The 27612-nt window shown below is 37.6% G+C and overlaps 1 long non-coding RNA gene across 1 annotated transcript; it reads right to left on the reverse strand.

Moving 5' to 3' along the window:
* Window positions 1-11617: 11617 nt before the first annotated feature.
* On the reverse strand, window positions 11618-19206 carry LOC130240984 (uncharacterized). The gene is made up of 3 exons (XR_008838820.1): window positions 19131-19206; window positions 14081-14215; window positions 11618-12918 (listed from the first exon to the last, which is right to left on the reverse strand). It is a non-coding gene; the product is annotated as an uncharacterized LOC130240984 (long non-coding RNA).
* Between the last annotated feature and the right edge of the window lie 8406 nt (window positions 19207-27612).

Below are 27612 nucleotides of genomic sequence, written 5' to 3' on the forward strand. Positions count from 1 at the left end.
TACTTTAAAATAAATAGAGTAAATCCAATTAATATTTTTTTTCGTGTGCTTAATCACAGTGCAATCCTGAAGTATTGATTAACTGTCATGTCATATCTTTATGTATGGGCACTTTAATTTCCTATTAGAATTTCCACATTTTTAAATATAATTTAAAATATTTTATTTATTTTTTGGTTGTTTTGCTATTTCAATAAGTAAATGTCAGAAATAGCACACTAAAAATTATATTTGCTGTTTGTTTAAAGTACTTGTTAAAAATGAGCTGAAACAACACAATTTTTGAGGATTTTTGTGGACAAAATTGTTTTATGCTCAATCCACTTTAAGGCGCAGTATGTAAGTCTGACACTCAGTGGTTGAACTAGGTATTGCACTTCTGGATCAAAACTCATTTTCACTCTGCTCCTCCTCTGATGAGTCCATGCAAGTGCAGGTTGCCAGATTGACTTGACTATCAAGCCTAAAGGCTGATTTAAACTGTTTTCTAACTAAAAGCAACGGCATGCAATAGAAGAAATATTTTCCATACTAAAAGAAGTTTTTGTCTCAACCAACACCTGGAATTTATATTTTAGAAACGGCTTCTATTCTTGCAGCTGAACAACAAAAAACGATCACCTCAGGTACAGCTCATGTGCTTTATTCAGTGTTAAATGCTAATAATGTGAGTTTGAATGCAAGTTTACAAGACATTTACTTGCCATACTATTGAAAGCAGCAGCAGATAGTTCATCACAGATCTTGAAAATAAAATAAACCATTTAAAATTGAAATTTAGAACTGTGACTCGGTGCAAACCAACACATATCGGTGATTCAGCATCTACATTTAATAATGTTAAAGAGGTTTAATATGTATTAATTAGATTTGAACCTTAGCATTCGTTGGAGTGCAGTGAGTGCACTATTCTGTGCTTCTGAATGGCTGTATTTAAATTTCTGTCATGTTTCGTCTGGTGCAAACAGCCAAATCACTGAAGGGGTTACAATGTAACCTGCTCACCTAATGTTTATGTTCATAATATTTATACTATTTGCTAATTAATAACCACCTCATGTGGAACTCTGAATCCGCCATTTCGCAGTCTAGTACTGTTTATTAGGGCACTTGCTTTGAGAGCCTTCCGGAGTGAATGAATCAAATAGGCTGTTTTCCATGAAGGCAACATAGCAGTGGGCAAGAAGCAAAACAAAGACAGGCGTTCCAGTTGTTTTTCAGATAATGTTCACTCAGCATGTTTCTCAAATATCTGCAAACATATTATGGTATTTTTATGCTCAACAAGAGTCAAAAACTTACATACAGCACCTTTGAATTTGTAAAAACTAAGTTAACTTAATTCCTTCATGTTGTCTCAACACAAATCGATTGTGTGAAACCCAGCAATGTTACAGTGGAATACATGCAGCAGTTTCCAAATAAAAAATACATTATTTTACTAAATAAGATCAGCAATACACCACAACACATTCAGTCTTCACAAGAAGAGTCGAAAATGTCTGACGTGCTGACAGATCAAAATTTGCGTTGTCAGTCAGAGAATTACCTGGCACTGGATGTTGGCCAGATAGCCGTGTTTACATCATCCGTTTAATAAAACACAATGAAGTAGTGTGTCACCGAACAGAAGCCTAGTCCTCAACAATGTTCAATTATCTTAAAAACAGTATCTCCGATTACAGTAAACACTACCTTTGCTTCCAGATTGGGTCAGTTAAGGGCACTTTACTGTTTTAAAACAGAGACGCTTTGTTCGGGGAAGCAGACAACACTGGAACGAGCCATGTTCTTCAGTTTGAATTCACAGGTGTATTCTCTTACATCATCTCACACACATACGCTCTCAGATTAGTAGACGTTTCTGAGAAGTGTGCTGGAGGTGTACTGTGTGTCCCAATTCAGCCAGCTGAAACCAGCTCCAACTCAATGGACTAGTCTGGTCTCCCGCCCCCCCCATCCCGAGGACTTTATGGGCTGGTCTGATCCATTCCCCTGTCTAACACCTCCTTAGAGCCTGCGCTTCCTTTGTTCTGTCAATACACAAACAACCATTCACATATGGCCACTCTGTAATCAGTGAAATACTAGCCTCTGGGCTTTCAGCAAGAGAGAGAGGGAGAGAGAGAAAAAGAGAGAGAGAATCATCCATGACCAATCAACTCTTAAAATACCTGTCTGGCTTTCGGTAGCAGATGTTTTCTGAAGAAGACATAGACTTTCCTGAGAGATGCACATTTTTTAAGAGAATAGTTGACCTTGTCTTTTATTCGCTTGAAAACCTTTATCGTTTTTTGGAAGACATGACTGGAAAAAAGTGAATCGAGTCAACATACATATATAGACCTTTTTCTTAGGATGCAAAATTACCCATTATGCTTTGCGGGTATGCACAAGGAGAATGCTAAGAACTTCCGGTCGACAGCTGATGCGTATAAACAGTCACATTTAGACAGCTTTGACCTCCAAATTACAGACACAACAAGTATTACAATATAAAAGAGTGAATGAGTGCGTGTGTGTGTGAATGAGAGAGTGTATGTAAATTTAGTTATTACTGCTTAGTCCTATTTGAGGTTATCCTACCAAGCGGCACCTTGATGTCCAATTGACATCAAAAATACGAATCGATTTGTTGTCAAAACCTTATTGTCTATTTGACATTCACTAATTGATGCCATTTTGACCATCAAAATACTGACACAAGTATTACAATATAAAAAAGTGAATGGGGGTGTGTGTGTGTGTGAATGAGAGAGTGTAAGTAAATTTAGACGTCACTGCTTAGTTCTTTGAGAGGTTATCCTACTTAGCGACACCTTGATGTCCAACTGACATCAAAAACATGTAAAAAATGTGAATCAATTTGATGTCTAAACCTTATGTCTATTTGACATCTGCTAATTGATGCCCTTTTGCCCACCAAAATAGCGAACAAGTATTATAATATAAAAAAGTGAATGAGTGTGTGTTTGGGAATGAGAGAGTGTGTGTAAATTTAGTTTTCACTGTTTAGTCCTTTTTGAGGTTATCCTACCCAGCGGCACCTTGATGTCCAACTGACATCAAAAACATATCAAAAATGCGAATCGATTTGTTGTCAAAACCTTATCGTCTATTTGACATTCACTAATTGATGCCATTTTGACCATCAAAATACAGACACAAGTATTACAATATAAAAAAGTGAATGGGTGTGTGTTTGGGAATGAGAGTGACAGTCGTCACTGCTTAGTTCTGTTTGAGGTTATCCTACCCAGTGGCATCTTGATGTCCAATCGACGTCAAAAATGCAAATTAATTTGATGTCTAAACCTTGACGTCTATTTGACATTCACTAATTGATGCCCTTTTTACCATAAAATACAGACAGTATAAGTATTATACTACAAAAAAGTGAATGAGTGCGTTTGAATGAGAGAGTGTATGTAAATTAAGTCATCACTGCTTAATCCTATTTGAAGTTATCCTACCTAGTGGCACCTTGATGTTTAATTGATGTCAAAAACATGTCAAAAATGTCAATCAATTTTATGTCTAAACCTTATGTCTATTTTACATCTGCTAATTGACGCCCTTTTGACCACCAAAAACCGAACAAGTATTATAATATAAAAAAAGTGAATGGGTGTGTGTTTGTGTGTGTGAATGAGAGAGTGTATGTAAATTTAGTTTTCACTGTTTAGTCCTGTTTGAGGCTATCCTACCCAGCGGCACCTTGATGTCCAATCGACGTCAAAAACATGTCCAAAATGCGAATCGATTTGTTGTCAAAACCTTCACGTCTATTTGACATCCACTAATTGATGCCCTTTTGACCACCAAAATACAGACACAACAAGTATTATAATTTAAAAGAGTGAATGAGTGTGTGTGAATGAGAGTGTGTGTGTAAATTTAGTTTTCACCGCTTAGGCCTATTTAAGGTTATCCTACCCAGCAGCACCTTGATGTCCAATTGATGTCAAAAATGCGAATCAATTCGATGTCTAAACTTTGACGTCTATTTGACATTCACTAATTGATACCCTTTTGACCACCAAAAAACAAACACAACAAGTATTATAACATAAAAAAGTGAATGTGTGTGTGTGTGTGAATGAGAGAGTGTATGTAAAATTAGTCGTCACTGCAAGGTTCTGTTTGAGGTTATCCTAACTAGCGGCATCTTGATGTCCAACTGACGTCAAAAACATGTCAAAAATGTGAATCGATTTGTTGTCAAAACCTTGACGTCTACTTGACATCCACTAATTGATGCCATTTTGACCATCAAAATACAGACACAAGTATTACAATAAAAAAGTGAATGAGTGTGTGTTTGGGAATGAGAGTGACAGTCGTCACTGCTTAGTTCTGTTTAAGGTTATCCTACCCAGTGGCATCTTGATGTCCAATCGACATCAAAAATGCAAATTAATTTGATGTCTAAACCTTGACGTCTATTTGACATTCACTAATTGATGCCCTTTTTACCATAAAATACAGACACAAGTATTTTACTACAAAAAAGTGAATAAGTGTGTTTAAATGAGAGAGTGTATGTAAATTTAGTCATCACTACTTAGTCCTATTTGAAGTTATCCTACCTAGTGGCACCTTAATGTTTAATTGATGTCAAAAACATGTCAAAAATGTCAATCAATTTTATGTCTAAGCCTTGACGTCTATTTGACATCTGCTAATTGATGCTCTTTTGACCACCAAAATACAGACACAACAAGTATTATGATATAAAGATATGAATGAGTGTGTGTGTGAGTGAGTGTATGTAAATTTAGTCATCACTGCTTAGTCCTGTTTGAGAATATCCTACCATTCTCCCTGCGTTCGTGTGGGTTTTCTCCGGGTGCTCCGGTTTCCCCCACAGTCTAAAGACATGTGGTACAGGTGAATTGGGTAGGCTAAATTGTCCTTAGTGTATGAGTGTATGTGTGAATGAGAGTGTGGATGTTTCCCAGAAATGGGTTGCGGCTGGAAGGGCATCCGCTGCGTAAAAACGTGCTGGATAAGTTGGCGGTTCATTCCGCTGTGGCGTCCCCGAATTAATAAAGGGACTAAGCCGAAAAGAAAGTGAATAAATGATTTGTTGTCATAACCTTGATGTCTGTTTGACATCCACTAATTGATGCCCTTTTGACCACCAAAATGCCGACACAACAACTATTTTAATATATAAAAGCGAATGAGTGTGTGAGTGAATGAGACAGCATGTGTGATTTCAGTTGGCATTTCTGTGTGGAGTTTGCATGTTCTCCTCAGGTTGGCGTGGGTTTCCTCCGGGTGCTCTGGTTCCCCCCACAGTCCAAAGACATGTGCTATAGTTGAATTGGGTAAAGAAAACTGGCCATAGTATGTGTGTGTGTGTGAGTGTGAGTTTGTGTGGATGTTTCCCAGTGATGGGTTGCAGCTGGAAGGGCACATATGCCAATATGTAAAACATATGCCAGAATAGTTGGTGGTTCATTCTGCTGTGGTCACCCCTGATAAACAAGGGACTGAACCAAAAGAAAATGAATGAATGAATAATAAAAGTTTTATATCCCTACAACGCATGTAAAAACACATCAATGGTTAGAGAGTTGGACTTGCAATCCAAAGGTCACAGGTTCAAGTTCCAGTCCCAGCAAGTATTGTTGGTGAGAATATCCACCTCAATACCATGGCTGAGGTGAATCCCTTTAAGGCATTAATGGCTGGTTTCCACTGACTGGTACAGTACGGTACGGGTTGGTACGGATCACCTTTATCAGGCTTGCGTTTCCACTGCTAAAAGGGTACCAATGGTACTCTTTTGATGGGCGTGGTGTAACGTGACAACAGAAAGTTTCAGTCAACATCATTTTCGCTCGAGAAAATGTCTACAGTTAGTTTGCGTTTTGGTACCCTTTCGAAAGGGTGCCGAAAAAGTGATACGATATGGTTCAGTTCGGTATGCCTTTTGACAGTGAAAACGGCCATAAAAGCGTACCGTACCGTGGAAATGTGCCTTAAACCCCCAACTGCTCCCCAGGTGTGTGTTCACAGGTGTAAGTCACTTTGGATAAAAGCGCCTGATAAATGTAAATTTCCCCCCTTTTTTGCATTTGAATTGCATTATGGGACATTGAACTTTCTTCGAACAACTTTTAACCTTGAAAAGTTTGCAAACGTAACTTTTATTAACATTTGTAATAGTTTAAAGTCATAAATTGTCTGGGTTGGTGTTACAAAACTCCTGTAGTAAACGTGCCAGTACATTTTCAGTTATGTTGCAGGTTTATTTCTCTCTATATATTATTTCTTATGCTTTATAATATTTCAAACTACTAAAATGTCAATAAAAGTCACTTTGTTGAACTGTCAAATTTTCAACATCAAAAGGCGACAGAGCAGATATCAAGCTCCCATAACTTTATTAATCTGGGGTCGACACAGCGGAATGAATCGCCAACTTATCCAGCACATGTTGCAGCAGATGCCCTTCCAACCGCAACCCATCACCGGGTAACATCCACACACACTCACTTACACACACATACACTTACACTACGGTCAATTTTAGCATACTCAATTCACCTATAGCGCATGTGTTTGGGCTTTTGGGGGAAACAGGAGACCCGGAGAAAACCCACATGATCACGGGGAGAACATGCAAACTTCACACAGAAATGCCAACAGCCGAGGCTCGAACCAGTGAGCTTCTTGCTGTGAGGCGAACGTGCAACCCACTGCACCACCCACAAGATTTTCATTCACAACCAATTCTATGCTTAACAGAGATTCATTTATAAAAGTCAAAGAAGAAATCCTGACTGGTTGAAGCTGATAGTTGAACTGAAACAACCATAAGGAAAGCGTCTATGTTGGGTCGAAAGCCAGGCTGGGCACAAGTAGATTTGTCTTAAAAGATGCAAAAGAAATGCTTCTATAATTAGATACTACCTACTTCATTTGAGGGTCTGGTTTATTAGTCGAAAGTGTGCTGAATGGGAAGGCCTTGATGGTAAGTACGCAGTAAATACACCCTGCTTTCTCCAAGGCAGCGAGACTTAATGTGGTAATTAGGGATCCCAGTCTGTCTACTCTGGATTGCTTTCACAGAAACACTATTTTAGCAATACATTGAGAGCTTTGACTTCATCCCACTTTTAGGTGAAGAGTTTTGGATTCATTTGCGTTTCGTTATTGAAGTGGAAGCAGTAAAGAGACGACGGGGTAAACGAGGTCGAGAAATGACAAGTCACAACGTGCGCTAATCGCTAAGCTCCAAGAGTTTCGCATTTAGTAAATACTGTAGTAAATTAACCTCGCTTCTCTTCCTCAACAAAAGGTGATCCGTACCAGGTGTTTATCTATGACTTCATTCCCGCCTGCTGAGATTATTTTTGCCTGATTCGGATTTCACCGTTCGCATGGTAAGGGATCAACCTGGCCGAGCTGTAACGATAGATAGAGGCAGTCGCGTTGTAACAAAAAGCCTGCAAATCATACAGCCTGTCACACACCATTTAGCTGCAAATGGCTTCAATTCATCTCAGTAAGAGTCTCCAGAAGTCCAGGAAAATAACCTCAAACCTCATCCCATCACTCTCAGAGAGCTACAGGTGCCCCAGGTGACCCGGTGCAGAGCTTTTGAAGTGCAGAAACCGCTGGGACCCCGATCTGCACAAATATCGCTCATTTTATTTCACTCAGGAGATGCTTGGGAGTGACAAATTACCCTTTTTAGTTACTACGTTGCACGGGCTAGCTCATGTATCTGGAAAAGGCGAAGTCTGAAATTGTTCGCAGAGTGAATTTCAAAAGCTTAAGTGGTCTTTGTAGATATAAATATACAGGGTTTTTTGTGGTGCTCCCATAAGAGCTTATGCTGGAGGTGAATCATTCAAGATTAGTCTCTAAACCACAAACAGGCATTTAGCAGGACAATATTCTAGCACTTGCTTTTCGGAAATTGCTACTATAAGAAAATTTAAAAGGCTTTAACAAAATGTCTTTTCATTTCTTTTTTCATTCATTCATTTTCTTTTCGGCTTAGTCCCTTTATTAATCTGGGGTCGCCACAGCGGTATGAACTGCCAACTTATCCAGCATATGTTTTACACAGCGGATACCGTTTCAGCTGCAACCTATCACTGGGAAACATCCATACACACTCATTCACACACATACACTATGGACAATCACCTATACTACATGTTTTTGGACTTGTGGGGGAAACCGAAGCACCCGGAGGAAACCCACGCCAACAATCTTCTGGGGAAGGACAAATACTTTTAGGCCAACATAAAAAATGGAACTGAACACTGAATTGTAATTTCTTTTAATGACTAAATATTAGACATAAAGATCAATATTTAGTCCAAATGTTTTTGTTTCAAAGTTCCCAAAATGCTATCTTAAAATGTAATTAAAGAATTCATTAAATGCAGCTCAGAGTCAGGCTGTTCATTTACATAAGAACAGCATTTTACTGGCCTGAAAATGTAAAAAAAAAATTTATATATATATATATATATATATATATATATATATATATATATATATATATATATATATATATATATATATATATATATATATATATATATATATATATATATATATATATATACACACACACACTCCCTGGACACTTTATTAGGTACCACTTACTAGTACCAGGTTGCACCCCATTTTGCCTTCAGAACTGCCTTAATCCTACGTGGTATAGATTCAACAAAGAGCTGGAAATATACCTCAGAGATTTTGGTCCATATTGACATGATAGCATCAAGCAGTTGCTACAGATTTGTCGGCTGCACATCCAAGATGCGAATCTCCCATTCCACCACATCCCAAAGGTGCTCAATTGGATTGAGCTCTGGTGACTGTGGAGGCCATTTGGGTACAGTGAACTCATTATCATGTCCAAGAAACCAGTTTGAGATGATTTGCGCTTTATGACATGGCGCGTTATCCTGCTGGAAGAAGCCATCAGAAGATGGATACACTGTGGTCAAAAAGGGATGGACATGGTCAGCAACAATACTCAGGTAGGCTGTGGCGTTGTCATGATGCTCAATTGGTACTAATGGACCCAAAGTGTGCCAAGAAAGTATCCACCACACCATTACACCACCACCACCAGCCTGAACAGTTGATACAAGGCTGGATGGATCCATGCTTTCATGTTGTTGACGCCAAATTCTGACCCTATCATCCGAATGTTGCAGCAGAAATCGAGACTCATCAGACCAGGCAACATTTTTGCAATCTTTTATTGTCCAATTTTGGTGAGCCTGTGTGAATTGTAGCCTCAGTTTTTTGTTCTTACATGACAGGAGTGCGACCCGGTGAGGTCTTCTGCTGCTGTAGCCCACCCGCCTTAAGATTTGATGTGTTTTGTTTTTCAGACCATTCTCTGTAAACACTAGAGATGGTTATGTGTAAAAATGCCAGTAGATCAGCAGTTTCTGAAATACTCAGACCAGCCTGTCTGGCATCAACAACCATGCCACTTTCAAAGTCACTTAAATCCCCTTTCTTCCCCATTCTGATGCTCGGTTTGAACTGCAGCAGATCGTCCTGACCATGTCTACATGCCTAAATGCATTGAGTTGCTGTCATGTGATTGGCTGATTAGAAATTTGTGTTTATGAGCAGTTAGACAGGTGTACCAAATAAAGTGGCCGTTGAGTATACATATATATATATATATATATATACATTCATAAATTTTCTTTTTGGTTAGTCCCTTTATTAATCTGGGGTCGCCACAGTGGAATGAACTGCCAACTTATCAGGCATATGTTTTACGCAGCGGATGCCCTTTTAGCTGCAACCCATCACTGGGAAACATCCATACACACTCATACATACGCTACTGACAATTTAGCTTACCCAATTCACCTACACCGCATGTCTTTGGACTTGTGGGGGAAACCGGAGCACCCGGAGACTCCACACAGAAACGCCAACTGACCCAGCTGGGGCTCAAACTAGCGACCTTCTTGCTGTGAGGCGATCGTGCTACCCACTGCACCACCATGACGCCCATATATATATATATATATATATATATATATATATATATATATATATATATATATATATATATATATATATATATATATATATATATATATATATATTACCCTATTTATTTGTGGACTGGAGAAATCATCTTGATGTTTGGTGCTCTCTTATTAAAGGAATGTATTCATAGTTCCTAGAACTAACAACAGAAATGCCCATTTTTTAATTTGTTTGCATTACATAGGGTGATCTGAGAAATGGCCCACTGAGGCATCCTTACCAATGAGCCCTGCGCTTGGATTGGCCGTTCGTAGATGAAGATTGAGGAACAGTCCTCTGGCTGTTAACAAAGACCCATGATTCATCTTGTTTTACAAAAGTAACCACCAAGAAACCACAAACTAACCACACAGCAGCTTCTAAGAAACCACTGACAAGCTATTAAAACCTGAATGGAAATGCTTTCCAAACTGGCCCCTCTCTCTCTTTCTAATGTGTCTCTGTACTGAGAGCTGAGAGTTTTTGTGGGTAGTGGAATGCAACTCACATCTCTGCCATAGCCAGCCGGGAAGGTAATGCACTCGCATGTTGGCACATGTTAAGGGAAGCGCACCTTGTCTCTTATTAATAAAGCTTGGCCTGCTCTCATAAAACTGGCAGCTTGGTCTTTACCACTTCATGAATCACACGGCACACGTCGCAACCCACAACTATTGCAACCGTCCTGCAAACAGACGTGATGTAAGAGAAGAACTTTACTTTTACAACAAAAAATGTAGAGGATCTCAATAGCGCAGACGTTTATTACACAATATGTACATATACAATGGTTTACCTGTCAGTCTAACATATTAGAACAGGAATGTCAGAACTCAGTGTGGTATTAAAAAAAAGCCTGAAATCTGACAATGACAATGATGGCTTCCTCTCGGTCTAATCTAAACATACCAGCATGATCACTTATTTTCCCCTCGGGCCATCGTATTGTTCCACTTCCATTCTGAAAGCTCTCCACAAATACTTGAAATGCTTCTTTGCTTTTTTTGGGCTGCATCTAGACAGTGTGTTAACATGTCGCTTTTTTTTTGTGATGTACCTGACCTCTTACAGAGAAATTCACACAGAGGCGGTCTGGAAGAAGAAAACAAAACATGTAAATGAACTCTTTGACACATGCCAATGGCAGTGCTGTGCAGACAAATAAGCTGCACTGTAAACCCAAATAAGTAAGCAGAACTCAAAAAAATTGATGTAACTCGTTGCCTCAAAATTTTTAAGTTCATGAACTTAAAAAATATAAGTTTTCAAAACTTAAATCTTTTGATTACATGCTACTTAGACCTTTTCATTACAGTTAAATTAAAACTTGTTATGAAATCAACTTAAATATTTTAAGTTACAGTAACTTAAAAAAATTTGCTTACCCATTTTCATGGCATTAAGTTAACATTACTCAAAAAAATAAGTACACAAAGAACCACTTTCAAGTTGAATCAACTCAATATTTACTAGTATCTTTGTCTTTTTGTTTTAAGTACAAGTAACTCAAAACATTTAAAACACAATACTCAAAAATCGAAGCCTCAAAACTAAATTTGACACTGCAGTGTTAATTTAAAAGGATAAAACCTGAAAAGCAGTACTACCCCTAAAAAAGTACTACCCAGCTGTACTTAACAACTCTTAAGGACAAGAGCTGTATTAATGACAAATAACATTAATAAATGCTAAGGGTGTCACGATTTCGCGATCGAAATTCATGCTTAATCTCGATTATCGAATCAAAAAATGGAATCGTCGATGCTGCCCCGCCCCTATGTCACGTCAGCAGCAGCTTGACTTGCCAAGCGGAAAAAAACTCACGCATGCGCGTCAACCTAACAGCTACAACAGCCACGAGACAGCATGGCAACTGGAGACCCATCGAAAGAAATTGAACCCCCTCCTCTTTCACTGAAGTCGCCGGTGTGGAAGTATTTTGGATTTCCAGTGAGTTATGTTGACAACGTTCGTGTTGTCGACAGAAAAAAACACAGTTTGCAAGCTCTGCAATGTGCATATACCACATTATTCCACCGGCAGCACGACTAACATGGCCGGGCATCTCCGCAGGCACCACAAAAACATAGATGTATCTGTTAAACCGACAAGTGTAACACAAACTACTCTCCCGTCTTCATTTGGATTAAAACTTCCAAGCAACTCAACACGTGCAAAGGCAATTACAAGCGCGATAGGAGTATTTATAGCCGCGGACATGCGACCTTATTCAGTGACAGAAAACTCCGGTTTTCAGCATTTAATTAACGTGCTAGAACCGCGCTACGAAATGCCATGTAGAACGCATCTCACAGCTACGGTGATGCCCACCATGTACAATAATGTGAAGCAGAACGTTATTAAAGGTCTTAGCAGTGCACATTTAGTGTACATTCAGTGAACAAAGGTCAGATGTTATTATATTGCATATACGTCTTAAAATGGCATAGCTTGTGCTTTAAAATTTTTTTTTTTGTTAAAAATCGAGAATCGAATCGTGACTTTAGAATCGAAAATGTAATCGAATCGAGGATTTGGAGAATCGTGACACTCCTAATAAATGCACATTGTGGGGAACAAAATGCAGAAACCTTTAAACCAGTATTTTCACAAAACCAAATTACATTGAACTACTGAGGAACTGCCAGGCCTTAGTCATTTTTCCAATAAATTCCTACATTCGCATCAAATCATTTTTAAGACTCTGTAACTTGGGTGACAGTTTACCCTCTTCAAGACAAAGTAAAATCTTTTGAATGAATTCAAAAGCGTTGGTCAGTCCCCTGGGATAGTTGAGGTGTAGTGCATAGATCAGTCCAAACATTACCAGGAAGGCATCAGCAAATCTGAAGAGGCTGCCCACAATCTCACTCTTGATGACTACCATGGTTATATACAAACAGGAGAGAGAAAAAAATATATAAGGTGCTGGAATTTACCATAGTGCATTTACAGTAGCTTCTGTTTACCGCAGTGGTTATTTGGATGGTTTGGATTTAATGATTCAAGGGATTCAATGGAAAAGGTCCATACACAATTTGTATTTTTAATTCAAACAGACAAGTACAAAAGATAGCAAACATTCTAATATGAACTTCAACTTAATCTAACTACAGAATCCTTCATCCAACTCGAATCACAGCAAATGAAACCTAAATTATAACGTTACGATACATTCATATTTTGAAGCATTAATGTAGATTAATATAAATTAAAAAATTATATACAGTTGGAATCAGAATTATTCAACCCCCTGAATTATTAGCCCCCCTGTTTATTTTTCCCCAATTTCTGTTTAGCGGAGAGAAGTTTTTTTTTTACATAACATAACAGTTTTTATTAAAACATAAAACAGTACTCATTTCTAATAACTGATTTATTTGATCTTTGCCATGATGACAGTAAATAATATTTGACTAGATATTCTTTAAGACACTTCTAAACAGCTTAAAGTGACATTTAAAGGCTTAACTAGGTTAATTAGGTTAACTAGGCAGGTTAGGGTAATTAAGCAAGTTATTGTATAATGATGGTTTGTTCTGTAGACTATCGAAAAAAATATATAGCTTACAGGGGTTATACAGGGGGATAATTTTGACCTTAAAATGGCTTTTAAAAAATTAAAAACTGCTTTTATTCTGGCTGAAATAAAACAAATAAGACTTTCTCCAGAAGACAAAATATTATCAGACATACTGTGAAAATGTCCTTGCTCTGTTAAACATCATTTGGGAAATATTTAAAAAAGAAAAAAAAATTCAAAGGGGGTTAAAAAATTCTGATAACAACTGTATATACGCTTCATAACTTTTTTGTTTATATTAATCTACATTAATGTTTCAAAATATGAATGTAACGTATTCTTGCCTGTATTAAATAATAAATAAAGTTAGGATAAATAATTTAATTAAAAAATAATTATAATAATAAATGATCATACAGTGTTAAACTTCTTGCTGAAAAATGAGTAAATGTAGTGGTTTCAAGAACAGTGGTACACACAAAAAAAATTACAATTAATAATAAATAAATAATTCCTTACATTTATATAGTGCTTTTCTGGACACTCCAATCGCTTTTTTTGGGAGGTGGGGGGGATCTCATCCATCACCAGTGTGCAGCCTCCACCTGCATGATGCGACAGCAGCCATATTGCACCAGACCACACACCTCACAGCTGATTGGTGGAGAGGAGACGGAAAGATGAAGCCAATTATGACATGGGGATGGTTAGGAGGCCATGATGGACAGAGGACAGTGGACAAATTTGGCCAGAATGCCAGGGTTAAACCCCTACTCTTTTTCGAAGAACATCCTGGGATTTTTAACGACAACAGAGAGTCAGGACTTCGGTTTAATGTCCCATCTGAAAGACGGTGCTCACTGAGCAGTATGGAGTCCCTATCAATATACTGGGGTCCCTATCAATATAAATTTTTAAATTTGGGTTTGTCCATTGTAGACCCAAATTTGCACTGAAACATCTGAGAATGCTTTTATAGTTCATATTCTAATATGAGGAAAATAAATGCTCCACACACTTGTTTCGATGCTTGAAACCCCATTTGACCCACATCAAAAAAGACTTTGAATATGTTTCAAATATGAATTTTTTTTTTTTGTAAATCAATACACAAAATAAAATGAAACACTCTCTAAAAAATGCTAGGTAGTTTCAATGCAAACATTAGGTTAAACCCAAGCATTAGATTAACAATTATATTTAAAATAATTACAAAAAATGCAGTTGTCTATTTTAGAACTAAATTTGCATTAAAACATGAGAATTTTCCAGCCTGATCTCACGAGAAATCGTAAGTATTTTACGTTATGTCAGTGTAGTGGCTAATTCGTACAAATTCGTACGATTTTAAAAAGGAGGTGTGGCACCTAACCCCACCCCTAAACCCAACCGTCATTGGGGGATGAGCAAATCATACTAAATTGTACGAAATAGATCGTACGAATTCGTATGAATTAGCCACTAAATCAAAGAGTTACGAATTGCCGTGAGATTGTGTTGGAATTTTCATATGAGAAATTAAACACAAAATTAATTGAAAAAAATACTTGGTTGTTTTAGTGCAAACATTGGTTGTTTTTTTGTAAAAGGGGAGGAGCTACTCTATGTCCCACCCTCTCTTAATTTTTACATTACATCAAACATCCAATAAAAATGCACATTTCAAAGCACTTCACGGGACCTTTAAAAGCGTAGTAAACATAGACTGTAAAAGATTTGGACGTAGTATCCGTGATGTCACCCATAGGTTTCTGCAGAGCGCAAATGAAGCTATATAAGTGGGCGTGGCCAACGTCACTATTTTGTTTGTGCGTCATTGCACCGACTGGGGGTTACCAAAAAAAGGGGAGTGAGTGAGCAGAGCTACTGATGCCAACACAATCTCGCGGCAATTCGTAACTTTTTGATTTAGCTAATTCGTATGAATTCATACGATCTAATCCGTACGATTTAGTACGATTTGCTCATCCCCCAATGACGGTTGGGTTTAGGGGTGGGGTTAGGTGCCACGCCTCCTTTTTAAAATCGTACAATTTCGTACGAATGAACTCGTACGAATTCGTACGAATTAGCCACTAAACTGACAAAATGTAAAATACTTATGTTTTCTCGTGAGATCAGGCTGCAGATGCCTGTTAGCATTTTGCTTACAGTAGATGGGCTTTCTTTAGGTGAAATGCTAAACACTTCATTACCTGCGACTCGTTTGTGTTCTGACCTCATGTGCTTGGTTGTGTATCAATAAAGTGTCTGGTCTTTTAAAAAACACTGTTGTAATACTTTGAGCAACTAAACATTGTTCTTATGATGTTTTTCTACATGAGGAAAGCGCAAATTACTTCCATACTTCAAAGATAGACTGTGTTAGTAAATGCAAGTCTATTTATGAAATCCAGGCATAACACTGTATGACAACGTTTCGGATGACTGTTCTATAGCCTAAACACTGATAAATCCAAACATTGGGTTAAAAAATTATATTTCAAATGTTTTTTTTTTTCTTTTTTTTTACAGAATGTGGGTTTGTCCATTTTAGACCCAATTTTGCACTGAAACAAGTTTTTTTTTTATAGATCACATTTTAACATAAAAAGGAAAGTAAACGCTGTGTACACTTGTTTTTAATGCTTGAAAACCACTTTTCATCGTTGACCCACATCAAAAAATAATTTTATTATGTCTTCAAATAATTTTATTCTGCATTTAAATATGATTTTATTATTATTTTTTTTTTTGTAAATCAACGCTCTGAAATTAAACACAAAATTAAATGGAACTCTCCAAAAAATGCTGGGTTGTTTCAATGCAAATATGGGTAAAAACCAGCCTGATGTCACGAGAAAACGTAAGTATTTTACGTTTTGTCAGTTTAGTGGCTAATTCGTACGAGTTCAGTCGTATGAAATTGTACGATTTTAAAAAGGAGGCGTGGCACCTAACCCCGCCCCTAAACCCAACCATCATTGGGGGATGAGCAAATCGTACTAAATTGTACGAATTAGCCACTAAATCAAAAAGTTACGAATTGCCGTGAGATTGTGTTGGTAAAAACAGATAAACCCAAGCATTAGGGTAAACATTATATTTAATATAATTAGCACACCCTAATATAATATAATTTAATAGAATATCATTTAATATAATTTACACCCAAATTTGCACTAAAAGCACAGAGAGTTTTTTTATAGATCACATTTTAACATTTAGAGGAAAGTAAACGCTGTGTACACTTGTTTTTAATGCTTGAAAACCACTTTTTTTATCTTTGACCCACACCAAAAAATTATTTTAAAATGTCTTCAAATATGAATATTTTTTTGTACATTAATGCTCAGAAATTAAACACAAAATTAAATGAAACACTCTCTAAAAAAATGTTGGTTTGTTTCAATGCAAACATGCACTGAAAAAAGTGTTGCATGCAAAACTGTTGCAAACAATTTATTTGTGTTGAATTTAAAGAAACAAATTAAATTGAGCAATGTTCAACTTAATTTGTTTCTTTAAATTCAGCCCAAATAAAATGTTTAGAATCACTTAACGTAAAAAAATTGAGCAAATCCAAGGAATCATCTTTGAATAATTTTTTTCAGTGTGGGTAAACGTGGATAAACCCAAGCATTAGGTTAAACATTATATTTAAAATAATTTGTAAAAAATATGGGTTTGTCCAATTTTACACCCAAATTTGCATTCAAACATCTGAAAATGTTCATATCAGAAATTTAACACAAAATTAAATAAAAAAAAATGTTGGGTTGTTTCAATGCAAACATAGGTAAGTATGGATAAACCGAAGCATTAGTGTAAATATTATATTTTAATAATAATTAAAAAATGGGTTTTGTTATTTTAGAGCATTTTTTATAATTCACATTCTAACATGAAGTGAAAAAGTTCGGTATCACTTTATTTTGATGGTCCATTTAATGCATTTTGTTGAATTTAAGTTACATTGCATGCCAACTAATTCTCAATAGATCATAAGTAGACTGTTAGATTGGGGCTAGGGTAAGTTGACATGTACTTGCAAAGTTTCTTAAGGCCCGTTTCCACTGAGTGGTACGGTACGGTTCGGTTTGGTTTAGTACGCTTTTATAGCCGTTTCCACTGTCAAAAAGCGTACCGAACCGAACCGTACCACTTTTTCGGCACCCTTTCGAAAGGGTACCAAACACGAGAAAGGGTACCTAAAGGTGGAGCCACATGCGCAGCTGAACGCTATTGGTTTACAGAGATACGTCATTCGCTTACGCAACAAGCCAGAATGAAAACAAAAACCCCGCCATGTTTAAAATACACGCACAGCCGAGAGATTACAGCGGAATTATAAATACATATAAATAACGAGCCATGGTCGATCTGGGCTCAAACAAACCTTGTCGTCGTCTTGATGAACAGCACAAAGCCATGGAGTAGGGCAGATTTACCCTGTGCCGCGTAGTTTTTTACAAGCCAGTCTGAGGCGCGAGTGGTTTCGCTTTCTTGCTAGCGCTCGCGCGCGTCTAACATTATATCTGTAATAACAAACATCTTGAGCTGATGATAATAACCTGCGCTTGATTATTGACGTGCTTTTGAAACCAGATCCTGTCAGACACTGACAAATGCGAGAGTGTAGCGTGAAGAAACAAAGGAGAAGCCGGAAAAAAAGGAGCACATTATTATTCAGCAAACATGAACAAAATGCCATGTATAACTAACTTATTATCTTCACCTTTTGGACTAATATGAACCAGGAATGATGGAATTACTGTCGAACAGAGGCTACATGTGCTGCTGAAGATTACAGACACAGATGAGAGGTTTACACTGACTGTAGGCTATATTTTTTTGTGGTGTTTTTTAACCTAAATACGGGCGAAATGTCTGCTGTGTGTAGTTCTTCTGTAGTTGGTAACATATCGGAGACTGTAAGGGGCTGTATGTTTATATATATGTTCATTTATTAAGTTATTTAATATAGTTACAAACAGTAGGCTGTTTCGCATTGTCATTGATCTGCAGTTATAATCAAATTGTTCATAGAAAAGTTAGTAATAAACATTTCTACACAAGTATTTATGTGTAAAGCATCAGTATTGTGAGAAGAGCTTCTCGTATGATATGTGAGCGACCCGTACAGCTTTATTGTAGACATTTCCTTGAGCTAGAATGACGTCGACTGAAACTCTCTGTCGTACACCACGCCCACCAAAAGGGTACCCTTGTTAGTGAAAACGCAAGCTTGATAAAGGTGACCCGTACCAAACCGAACCGTACCGTACCAGTCAGTGGAAACGAGCCATTACAGTCAGTTAGATGTCTGTTGAAATAGCAGTATCAGCAGATATTATGCAGACAGTCTAATAATACTCAACTGAAAAAGTAATTGGCTTGTAGTTGCAATGCAACATTTAGTCAACAAAATGTGCAATAGGGGCCATCAAAATAAAGTGTTACCAATAGTTCACTTTCTACACTAGTTTTCAATGCTTGAAAACCACTTTTCATCTCTTTTTTTTACCTCAAAAAAGAATTGTAGAACTCCTTAAATGAAGCTAAAACTTTAATACATGCAATTGCTTACCCCTGTTTGAGGGATGCACTGAATCCAACCTTGTTCAGTTGCTGGGAAATCGAGGCCACGTTCACGCCGACCAGATTCCAGTGTGATATTGCAGAATAATTAGTCCCTCCGTCTCATACTTCAGGCATTCTTTTTTTCCATTGGTGGGGAAAGGATTATGCAATGTGTTCCTCCAGAGGCCCACGCTACCTGAGAGAAAGCGCACGCCAGCACAGGCGTAGCCGGAGACTGTGGGAAAGTGAACAGCTCCAATGTTAACGAAACAGTTAAGAGCTTAGTTTGCTTCTAATGAACCAACAGAACAGATGGAGCACATGTTTGCAGAGATGATGAATTGGGTTCGGCTTTTCTGGTCAGCAAAAAAAAAAAAAGTGTAAAATGTTGCATGGTATTGTTGTAGCGCGTTTGTCCCCAAAATCCTCATAAAAATGAAAAGCTGCCAGGAGAGAAATCCAAGGAGTCTTAGAAGAGTCAAAAAAAGGTTTTAGTTCACCTCACTTCGCCTCACATAAGGTGATGTGGTCTGGCAATGGTGGTTGCTAAACCTAAAAACACTGCTTAAAGGTCTTATGAAATTAAAATAAAAAAAAAAAAAACGTAGTAGTTAGTTTTAAGGATATCTATTAGCTAGCAAGCTCCAACAGAATGACAAAATTTGCATTTAGAAAATATAAAACTGATATAAACATCCAAAGATTCGCAGTTTTTCACTTTCGTCGAATTGGATCAATGATTTTTTTCAGGCCACCTCATACTTCAGTCAAATCTTGACCAATCAAATACTCTCTAGGATCTGACATACCCCGCCCCCTTCTCATTTGCCTTTCATTTGATGTAGTTAATGTAACAGTATGTTTGGTAATGTATGTTAATGTATTTAGTAACAGTAGCCCCTTTCACACAGCGATACTGGAAAATTACCAGAACGACTCAATTCAAAAAGCGATGTTTACACAGGCACGGACGTTCCGGAATTTTACCGGAAAAGACCATTCACACATCCATTTCAAAATACCGGTAATTTCTGACATCATTAACCAGACATGACCTCTAAACGGCTGCGCTTGTATTTGTAAACATAGAAGGGGTCTGGCCTTTGTTGGTGCTTTCACACCTGTGAATCAATTCATTTGTTCCCAAACAGGGGATTAACATTTTTACAATGTTACTGTTTTTCTTGATGCGGTTCGCTTTCACATGGCAAATTTTCTAAACGGACCAAAAGAGCTAAAACAAGTCACGCGCGAGTAAACTCTCCTCACATTGGTCAGAGTCCCACTCAGCTGTCATGCGTCCTTATTTTAATTTATGACGATGAACAATAAGACATAATAAGCGAAAATCTGCACTTTCATTATGAATGGTGACACCCACAGACGTCATCACCAAATATTAATCAGAGGTAAGACTCTCTCATAGCAGTTGGCTTATGCATTATAGGCTTTACATTATAGAGAGAAATAACTGATAAACCAAGTCTGTTGTCCTAACGGATAAACAGCTCTCGTTAATAGTTCAGCATGCTTTCATTTTCGTATCTGACATAAAACGCACATTTACCGTTAGGAATGACATGCCGCCCTACTCATAATTCTCTCTTCATATAGCCGTATATTTGCCTGTGACATATCCATGATACACTGTGATATAACCCGGTTCGGATCGTATTGCTTTCTCACTACAATCGATCCGCTCCAGAGTTTGTTTCAACCGAACCAAGACCACCTCATTCAGGTGATCTCAGACCGATTTTTTAGGCGCGGATCCGAGCGTGATTGCTGGTTTCACATATGCCAAACGAACTGCGCTAACTGGGCAAACGAGACAGGTTCTGAACAAAAGTCTAGCTGTGAAAGCACCCCAAAGCTTTAGCATTCATGCAGCTGCTTTGTCCCAGAGACATCCAAAGGCAGAAGCGTGAACCGCAGCTAAATGTTTACACATTTCCAAACATTACAAATTCTGTGGATGGATAAGTATTGTGAGCAACTTCGTATATGGAGAAACACTTTTGCATGTCGATATGTACATAATATGTGTGTGTGCTGGCGCTCACGGGCTGCTTCACGTGCACACGCGTCAAGCAACTGAAGCAAAGTTTGAAGGTAAACAATCAGCGGTTTATCATAATCATTTTATTGATAATTTTTTCCACAGTTGGCATTAAGAAGGAACATAAAAACGTTATCTGACTAACATCTAGCTGCTAAATGTGTCTGAAAAAATTATTCAAAGGCTTTTATTTTCATAAACAGCGCATATGTGAATGCGCCTGAATGTTCTGATTGGCTGGAGTAGACGTCTCACGTCAGCGTGTTCTAAGCGTGAACGTGCTTTTTCCAACAATTTTCCTTCTGCGTTCACACAAAGCAGCATTCCAGCAAATTACCGGTTATGTTACAACCTTCTCTTTCCAAAAAATTCCTGGCACCAATTTAACGTTATTTTCTAAAAGGGCCTGTTCACACAGGACCCCTGTAATGTGAAGTGGATGCTGACAACAGGGAGTGCATATCCAAACGCAGGGTTTATTAAATGGAATGGTCAGGCAAGCAACGGTCAACACAGGGGCAAATGGATGTATACAGAAAATCCAGAGTCGTCGTCAAATATCAGGTGAATGGTCAGTACAGGGAACATAAACAAACAAAAATCAAGGGTCAAAAACATGGCAAGACAAGGCAAGGAAAACGTGTCGTAATGTTCACAGTTCAGTATAACAAGACTCAGCAATGAGAGTCTCAAAGTGAGCCATATATATGTGTGGTGTAATCAGTCCACGAGCAGCATCAGCTGTGGGAGTGTAATCAAAAGAGACTTGGAGCAGGTGTGTGTGTGTGAGTTGCATGACTGGATCTTGTAGTCCAAATACCAGCAGATTTGTATTTCTCCAGAGATCTGCATGGGCTTGATCACTGGTGACAGTGACAATTCCTTTCTCACAAAAGGTCTGTATGTGTGAAAGGGGCTAATAATAATAATAATAATAATAATAATAATAATAATAATAATAATAATAATAATAATAATATTAATAACTAATTATGAATCATAGTTCAACATCAAATAATGCTTTATTTACAAGCTTGACAAAATGAACAAATACTGTAATAAATGTATTGCTCAGCGTTTGTTCACGTTACTTAATGCATCAAGTAACATAAACGAACACAACCTTATTACCATTTAATATTAGATTTGTTCCTTCTCATCCTCAAACACATTATGATGATTTGGGATTAAGACACACACTTGACCCATGCTCAGATCCGATCCAGTCATTCACTAGTTCACAGCTCCGCAAACGCAAATGAGAGCGGGAAAGCCAAATCACTGTCAAGCTCATGACAGCTCAAATTGAAGCGACGTCAAACATTTAATCAGCCTTGATCCAACCAGTTTTTGCCCCGAGGGCTCCTGCTAAACATGCCAACCTTTCACTCTCCCACAGTCAATGTTTACAAATCTGTCTCCTGTGCACTTCAGCAGGCTGCTTTAGCACCATCAGCGTGAGCTCTTTGTTTTACCTGGCCCAGGAATATCAGACAAGTTTAGCGCTGCATCTTTCCATATAAGCATTGTGACAGTACAATTAGACAAAGCAGCTACTAAAAATGTATGTTATTTAGAATTTTTTTTGAAAAGTACAGGTGATTCCAAACAAAGACTCTAGAATACACAAGACATGTCACTTGTATGGTTTTGAATGGGGAAATATGTAACGATCAATATGGCGAATGAAGCTCCACCTACTATTACAGGAGCCAATCATTGATCACTATAGACTGACGTTTCTCAGAGGGAGAAGCTCGGACCAAACATGTGCTTTTAGGAGTTTGTTGGTCAACGAACACACTAGTCTCACATGCTTCATAGACATGAGAAATATATCCACATAAAGCTTGAAATCTCCTCTTTTAAATGAACCCACTACACTTGAAAACAAAAGTTTTTTGCTTTTGTAATCTGTATGAAATGAACGCGAGGTACAGTCCGTCCAGTCAAATGCACATCACATGACAACAACTACTCAAATGCCAACAAACTTGTAAACAAAGAGTCGCTGTCATTTCTGGAGGAGATTCGCCATCAAGACCAAGTTGTGGATTACTTCAGAAAAGCAGCACGATCTGACAAAGCAGTATCCAGTAGATGATAATATGTAACACGGCCATAATTAAGGTTGGTGTCGTGATCTCGTTCCTTTTGAGTGCGCATTAGCTTGGGCAACCTGAAATAAATGCAGATTTTGTTTGATTCAGATGTTTAGAAACGAAACTTATGAGACAGTTGTTATATTTATTGGTGTTTCCAAATATAAAATGTAATCATAAGCCTGGCAAAAGTTTTGGAGAATTTGATGTGACCCCATTCCGTTTTAAAGGTGCCCCCTGAGTAAAATGACTTTCCTTAGAGGGACTTTGTTCAAAACAAACACTATAGAATATGCAAGATGTGTCATTCGTATAGTTTTGAATGGGGAAAAAGGTAACGGTCAATATGCAGAATGAAGCCCTGCCTACTAGTACAAGAGCAAATCATCAATCGCTATTGACTGACGTTTTTCTGGGGGAAAAGCTTGGACTAAACATGTGCTTTTATGACAGTTTGGTGGTCAACAAACACACTGGAATCTCAGCGAATACGTGCTTCACAGACATAAAAAATATATCCACATAAAGCTTGAAATCTCTACTTTTAAATGAACCCACTACACTTGAAAACAAAAGTTTGTTGGTTTTGTAATCTGTATGAAATGAACGCGAGGTGCAGTCTGTCCTGTCAAACGCACATCACATGACAACAACTACTCAAACGCCAACAAACTTGAAAACAAAGAGTCGCTGTCATTTCTGGAGGAGATTCACCATCAAGACCAAGTTGTGGATTACTTCAGAAGAGCAGCGCGATCTAACAAAGCAGTATCCAGTATATGATAATATGTAACACAGCCATAATTGAGGTTGGTGTCGTGATCTCGTTCCTTTCGAGTGTGCATGGGCATTAGCTTGGGCAACCTAAAATAAATGCAGATTTTGTTTGATTCAGATGTTTAGAAATGAAACTTATGAGACAGTTGTTATATTTATTGGTGATTCCAAATATAAAATGTAATCATAAGCCTGGCAAAAGTTTTGGAGAATTTGATGTGACCCCATTCCGTTTTAAAGGTGCCCCCTGAGTGAAATGACTTTCCTTAAAGGGACTTTGTTCAAAACAAACACTATAGAATATGCAAGATGTGTCATTCAAATAGTTTTGTATGGGGAAAAAGGTAACTGTCAATATGCAGAATGAAGCTCCGCCTACTAGTACAAGAGCAAATCATCAATCGCTATTGACTGACGTTTTTCTGGGGGAAAAGCTGGGACCAAACATGTGCTTTTATGACAGTTTTGTGGTCAACAAACACACTGGAATCTCAGCGAATACTTGCTTCACAGACATAAGAAATTTATCAACATAAAGCTTGAAATCTCTACTTTTAAATGAAAAGTTTTTTGCTTTTGTAATCTGTATGAAATGAACGTGAGGTACAGTTCGTCCTGCAAATCACACGACAGCAACTACTCAAACGCCCACAAACTTGTAAACAAAGAGTCGCTGTCATTTCTGGAGGAGATTCACCATCAAGACCAAGCTGGGGATTACTTCAGAAGAGCAGCGCGATCTGACGATCATTATCCAGAGGATGATCATGCGTAGAATGGCCATAAATGAGGTTGGTTTTGTGATCTCGTTCCTTTCGAGTGCGCACACGCATTAGCTCGAGCATCCTGAAAAAAATGCAGATTTTGTTTGATTAGAGTGTTTACGAACAAGACTTATGAGACATTTTACATTTACATTTTGTCATTTAGCAGACCCTTTTATCCAAAGCGACTTCCAAATGAGGACAAGGAAGCAATTTACACAACTATAAGAGCAGCAGTGAATAAGTGCTATAGGCAAGTTTCAGGTGTGTAAAGTCTAAGAAGCAAAGCATTAGTAATGTAAGTTTTTATTTTTTTTTTGAGAGAGAGAGTACAGTTAGTGGTATAGCCAGAGAGGCAGTTACAGATTAGGAAGGAAAGTGGAGACTAAATAGTTGAGTTTTTTAATCGTTTCTTGAAGACAGCAAGTGACTCTGCTGTTCTGATGTAGTTAGGGAGTTCATTCCACCAACTGCGCAGATTGAATGCGAGAGTTCGGGAAAGTGATTTCTTCCCTCTTAGGGATGAAACCACGAGGCGACGTTCATTCACAGAACGCAAGTTTCTGGAGGGCACATAAATCTGCAGATGTGAGAGCAGATAAGAAGGAGCAAAGCCAGAGGTCGCTTTGTAAGCAAACATCAGAGCTTTGTATTTGATGCGAGCAGCAACTGGCAGCCAGTGCAAACGGGTGAGTAGCGGAGTGACATGTGCTCTTTTGGGTTCATCAAAGACCACTCGTGCTGCTGCGTTCTGAAGCAGCTGAAGAGGTTTGATGGAATTAGCTGGAAGCCCGGCTAGTAGAGAGTTGCAATAGTCCAGTTTGGAGAGAACAAGAGCTTGAACAATGAGTTGAGCTGCATGTTCAGATAGGAAGGGACGGACCTTTCTGAAGTTATAGAGTGCGAATCTGCAAGATCGAGCAGTTCTAGAAATGTGGTCAGAGAAGTTTAGTTGGTCATCAATCGTTACTCCAAGACAGATGCTGTTTAATTTAATTGGTGTTTCCAAATATGTAATGTAATCATAAGCCTGGCAAACCGCTTTGCGGAATTTGATGTTTCCCTATTCAGACAGAACGCCCCAGCATACTGTCCAAGGGGCGTTTCAAAGATGTTCGCCGTATAAATTGACTTTCTTTAAAGGGCAGATGAATATTCTTTAATATGGCAGATGAAGCCCCGCCTTCTAGTACAGAAGCCAATCATCAATCAAATTAGACTGATGATTCTCCAGGGGAGGGGCTGGGACCATATGTGAGTTTCTAGAGATTTTGTGTGATCCATTTAAACATGAAACTAAAGAGACAATTGTTTAATTTTATTGATGATTCCAATTATGAAATTTAATCGTAAGCTTGGCAAGCCATTTTAGAGAATTTGATGTTTCCCCATTCAAATAGAATGCCCGAGCATACTGCCTGAGAGGCGTTTCAAAGATGGCCAACGAGTGAAATGACTTGCCTTAAAGGGACTCTGTTCAAAACAAATCCTACTGACAGACCTGCAAAAAATTACTAAAAGCACTGTATTCTGTTTCCTAGGCCAGCACCAATAAACATCTGTTTAATTTTATTTAAAAAGAAAAAAGTATGTTCCTTTTGCTAAAACAAGAACTTAACATTACGCGATTAATTTAAACAAATATAGACTCAAAATTAAAGATAAGGTAAAGTGTGGAAAGACACGGAAACACTGTAGGTTTTGGAAGAGATGAAAGCACATTGAGGAAAGGACTAAACTCAATGTACCTGTAGCCATATAAAAGCACGTGAAAATCTGCTGTATGCACCCATAAACGTTTCAAACAGCAGCACACTACATTAACTTTACATGAGTCGTCATGCTGCGTGTCTAATTCAGACATGATCTGCAGATTTTATCTTATTTGATCCTTTTTATCCAATTTTGTGTAAAAATTATCCCTTTTTTTGGCAGTCTGATCAAATAATGAGACGAGGAGGAGATGTTAAAGATGACGGATGATTTTGCATCTAGTTCATTCATCACATAATGGATGGAAAGTCAAGATGAACGCATTTTATACAGTTTTCCCACACAGCACTGGTTGTATATTGCACATCAGAGTATTACACTGACAGAGAAAAATTTTTTTTTTTAATAAAAAGAAAGCTGGGAGTATAGATAATAATAATCCTGCATTTATGTTTACATGTCTTTTGTATGCTGGAGCATCATGCACAAATATTATTATTATTTTATTATTATTACAAATATTAGAAAACAATCAAACAAAACCCAAGGGGGGAAAAAGATCAGTTCTTTTATAAATAATATCTTAATTCCTTTAATTTTCTTCTGGACTGTTTGCTGAATAGAAGGTGCAACCAAAAAAGCTTCGATAACACTATTTTGATAGTCCATTTGAGTATTAGTAGACTGTCTGCTTAATATGTGTTGATACTACTCCTTCAACAGACATTTAACTGACTATTAGAAACTTTGCAGTGAAGTCAACTTACTCTAACCCTAACCTAACAGTTTACTTGTAATCTAATGAGAATTAGTTGCGGACCATCAAAATAAAGTGACCAAAGCTTTTAATTGAAATGTAAATATTTTGTAACAATATAAATGAATTTATTGTACTTCTTTCTCTGATTAAAAGTATGATTTTTTTTTGTGAGGAAAAGAAAAAAAATCTTATTCTTGCAGATTTTTATTTAATTTCACAATATTACTGTTTATTAATTGCACACTAAAAAAACCAAAGCCTTGGTGAGCATAAGACTTCAAAAACAGTGAAAGCTAATTTTAGAAATTCTGAAA

The sequence above is a fragment of the Danio aesculapii genome, chromosome 14 (assembly GCF_903798145.1).
Source record: "Danio aesculapii chromosome 14, fDanAes4.1, whole genome shotgun sequence".
In the NCBI taxonomy this organism is placed as follows: Eukaryota; Metazoa; Chordata; class Actinopteri; order Cypriniformes; family Danionidae; genus Danio; species Danio aesculapii.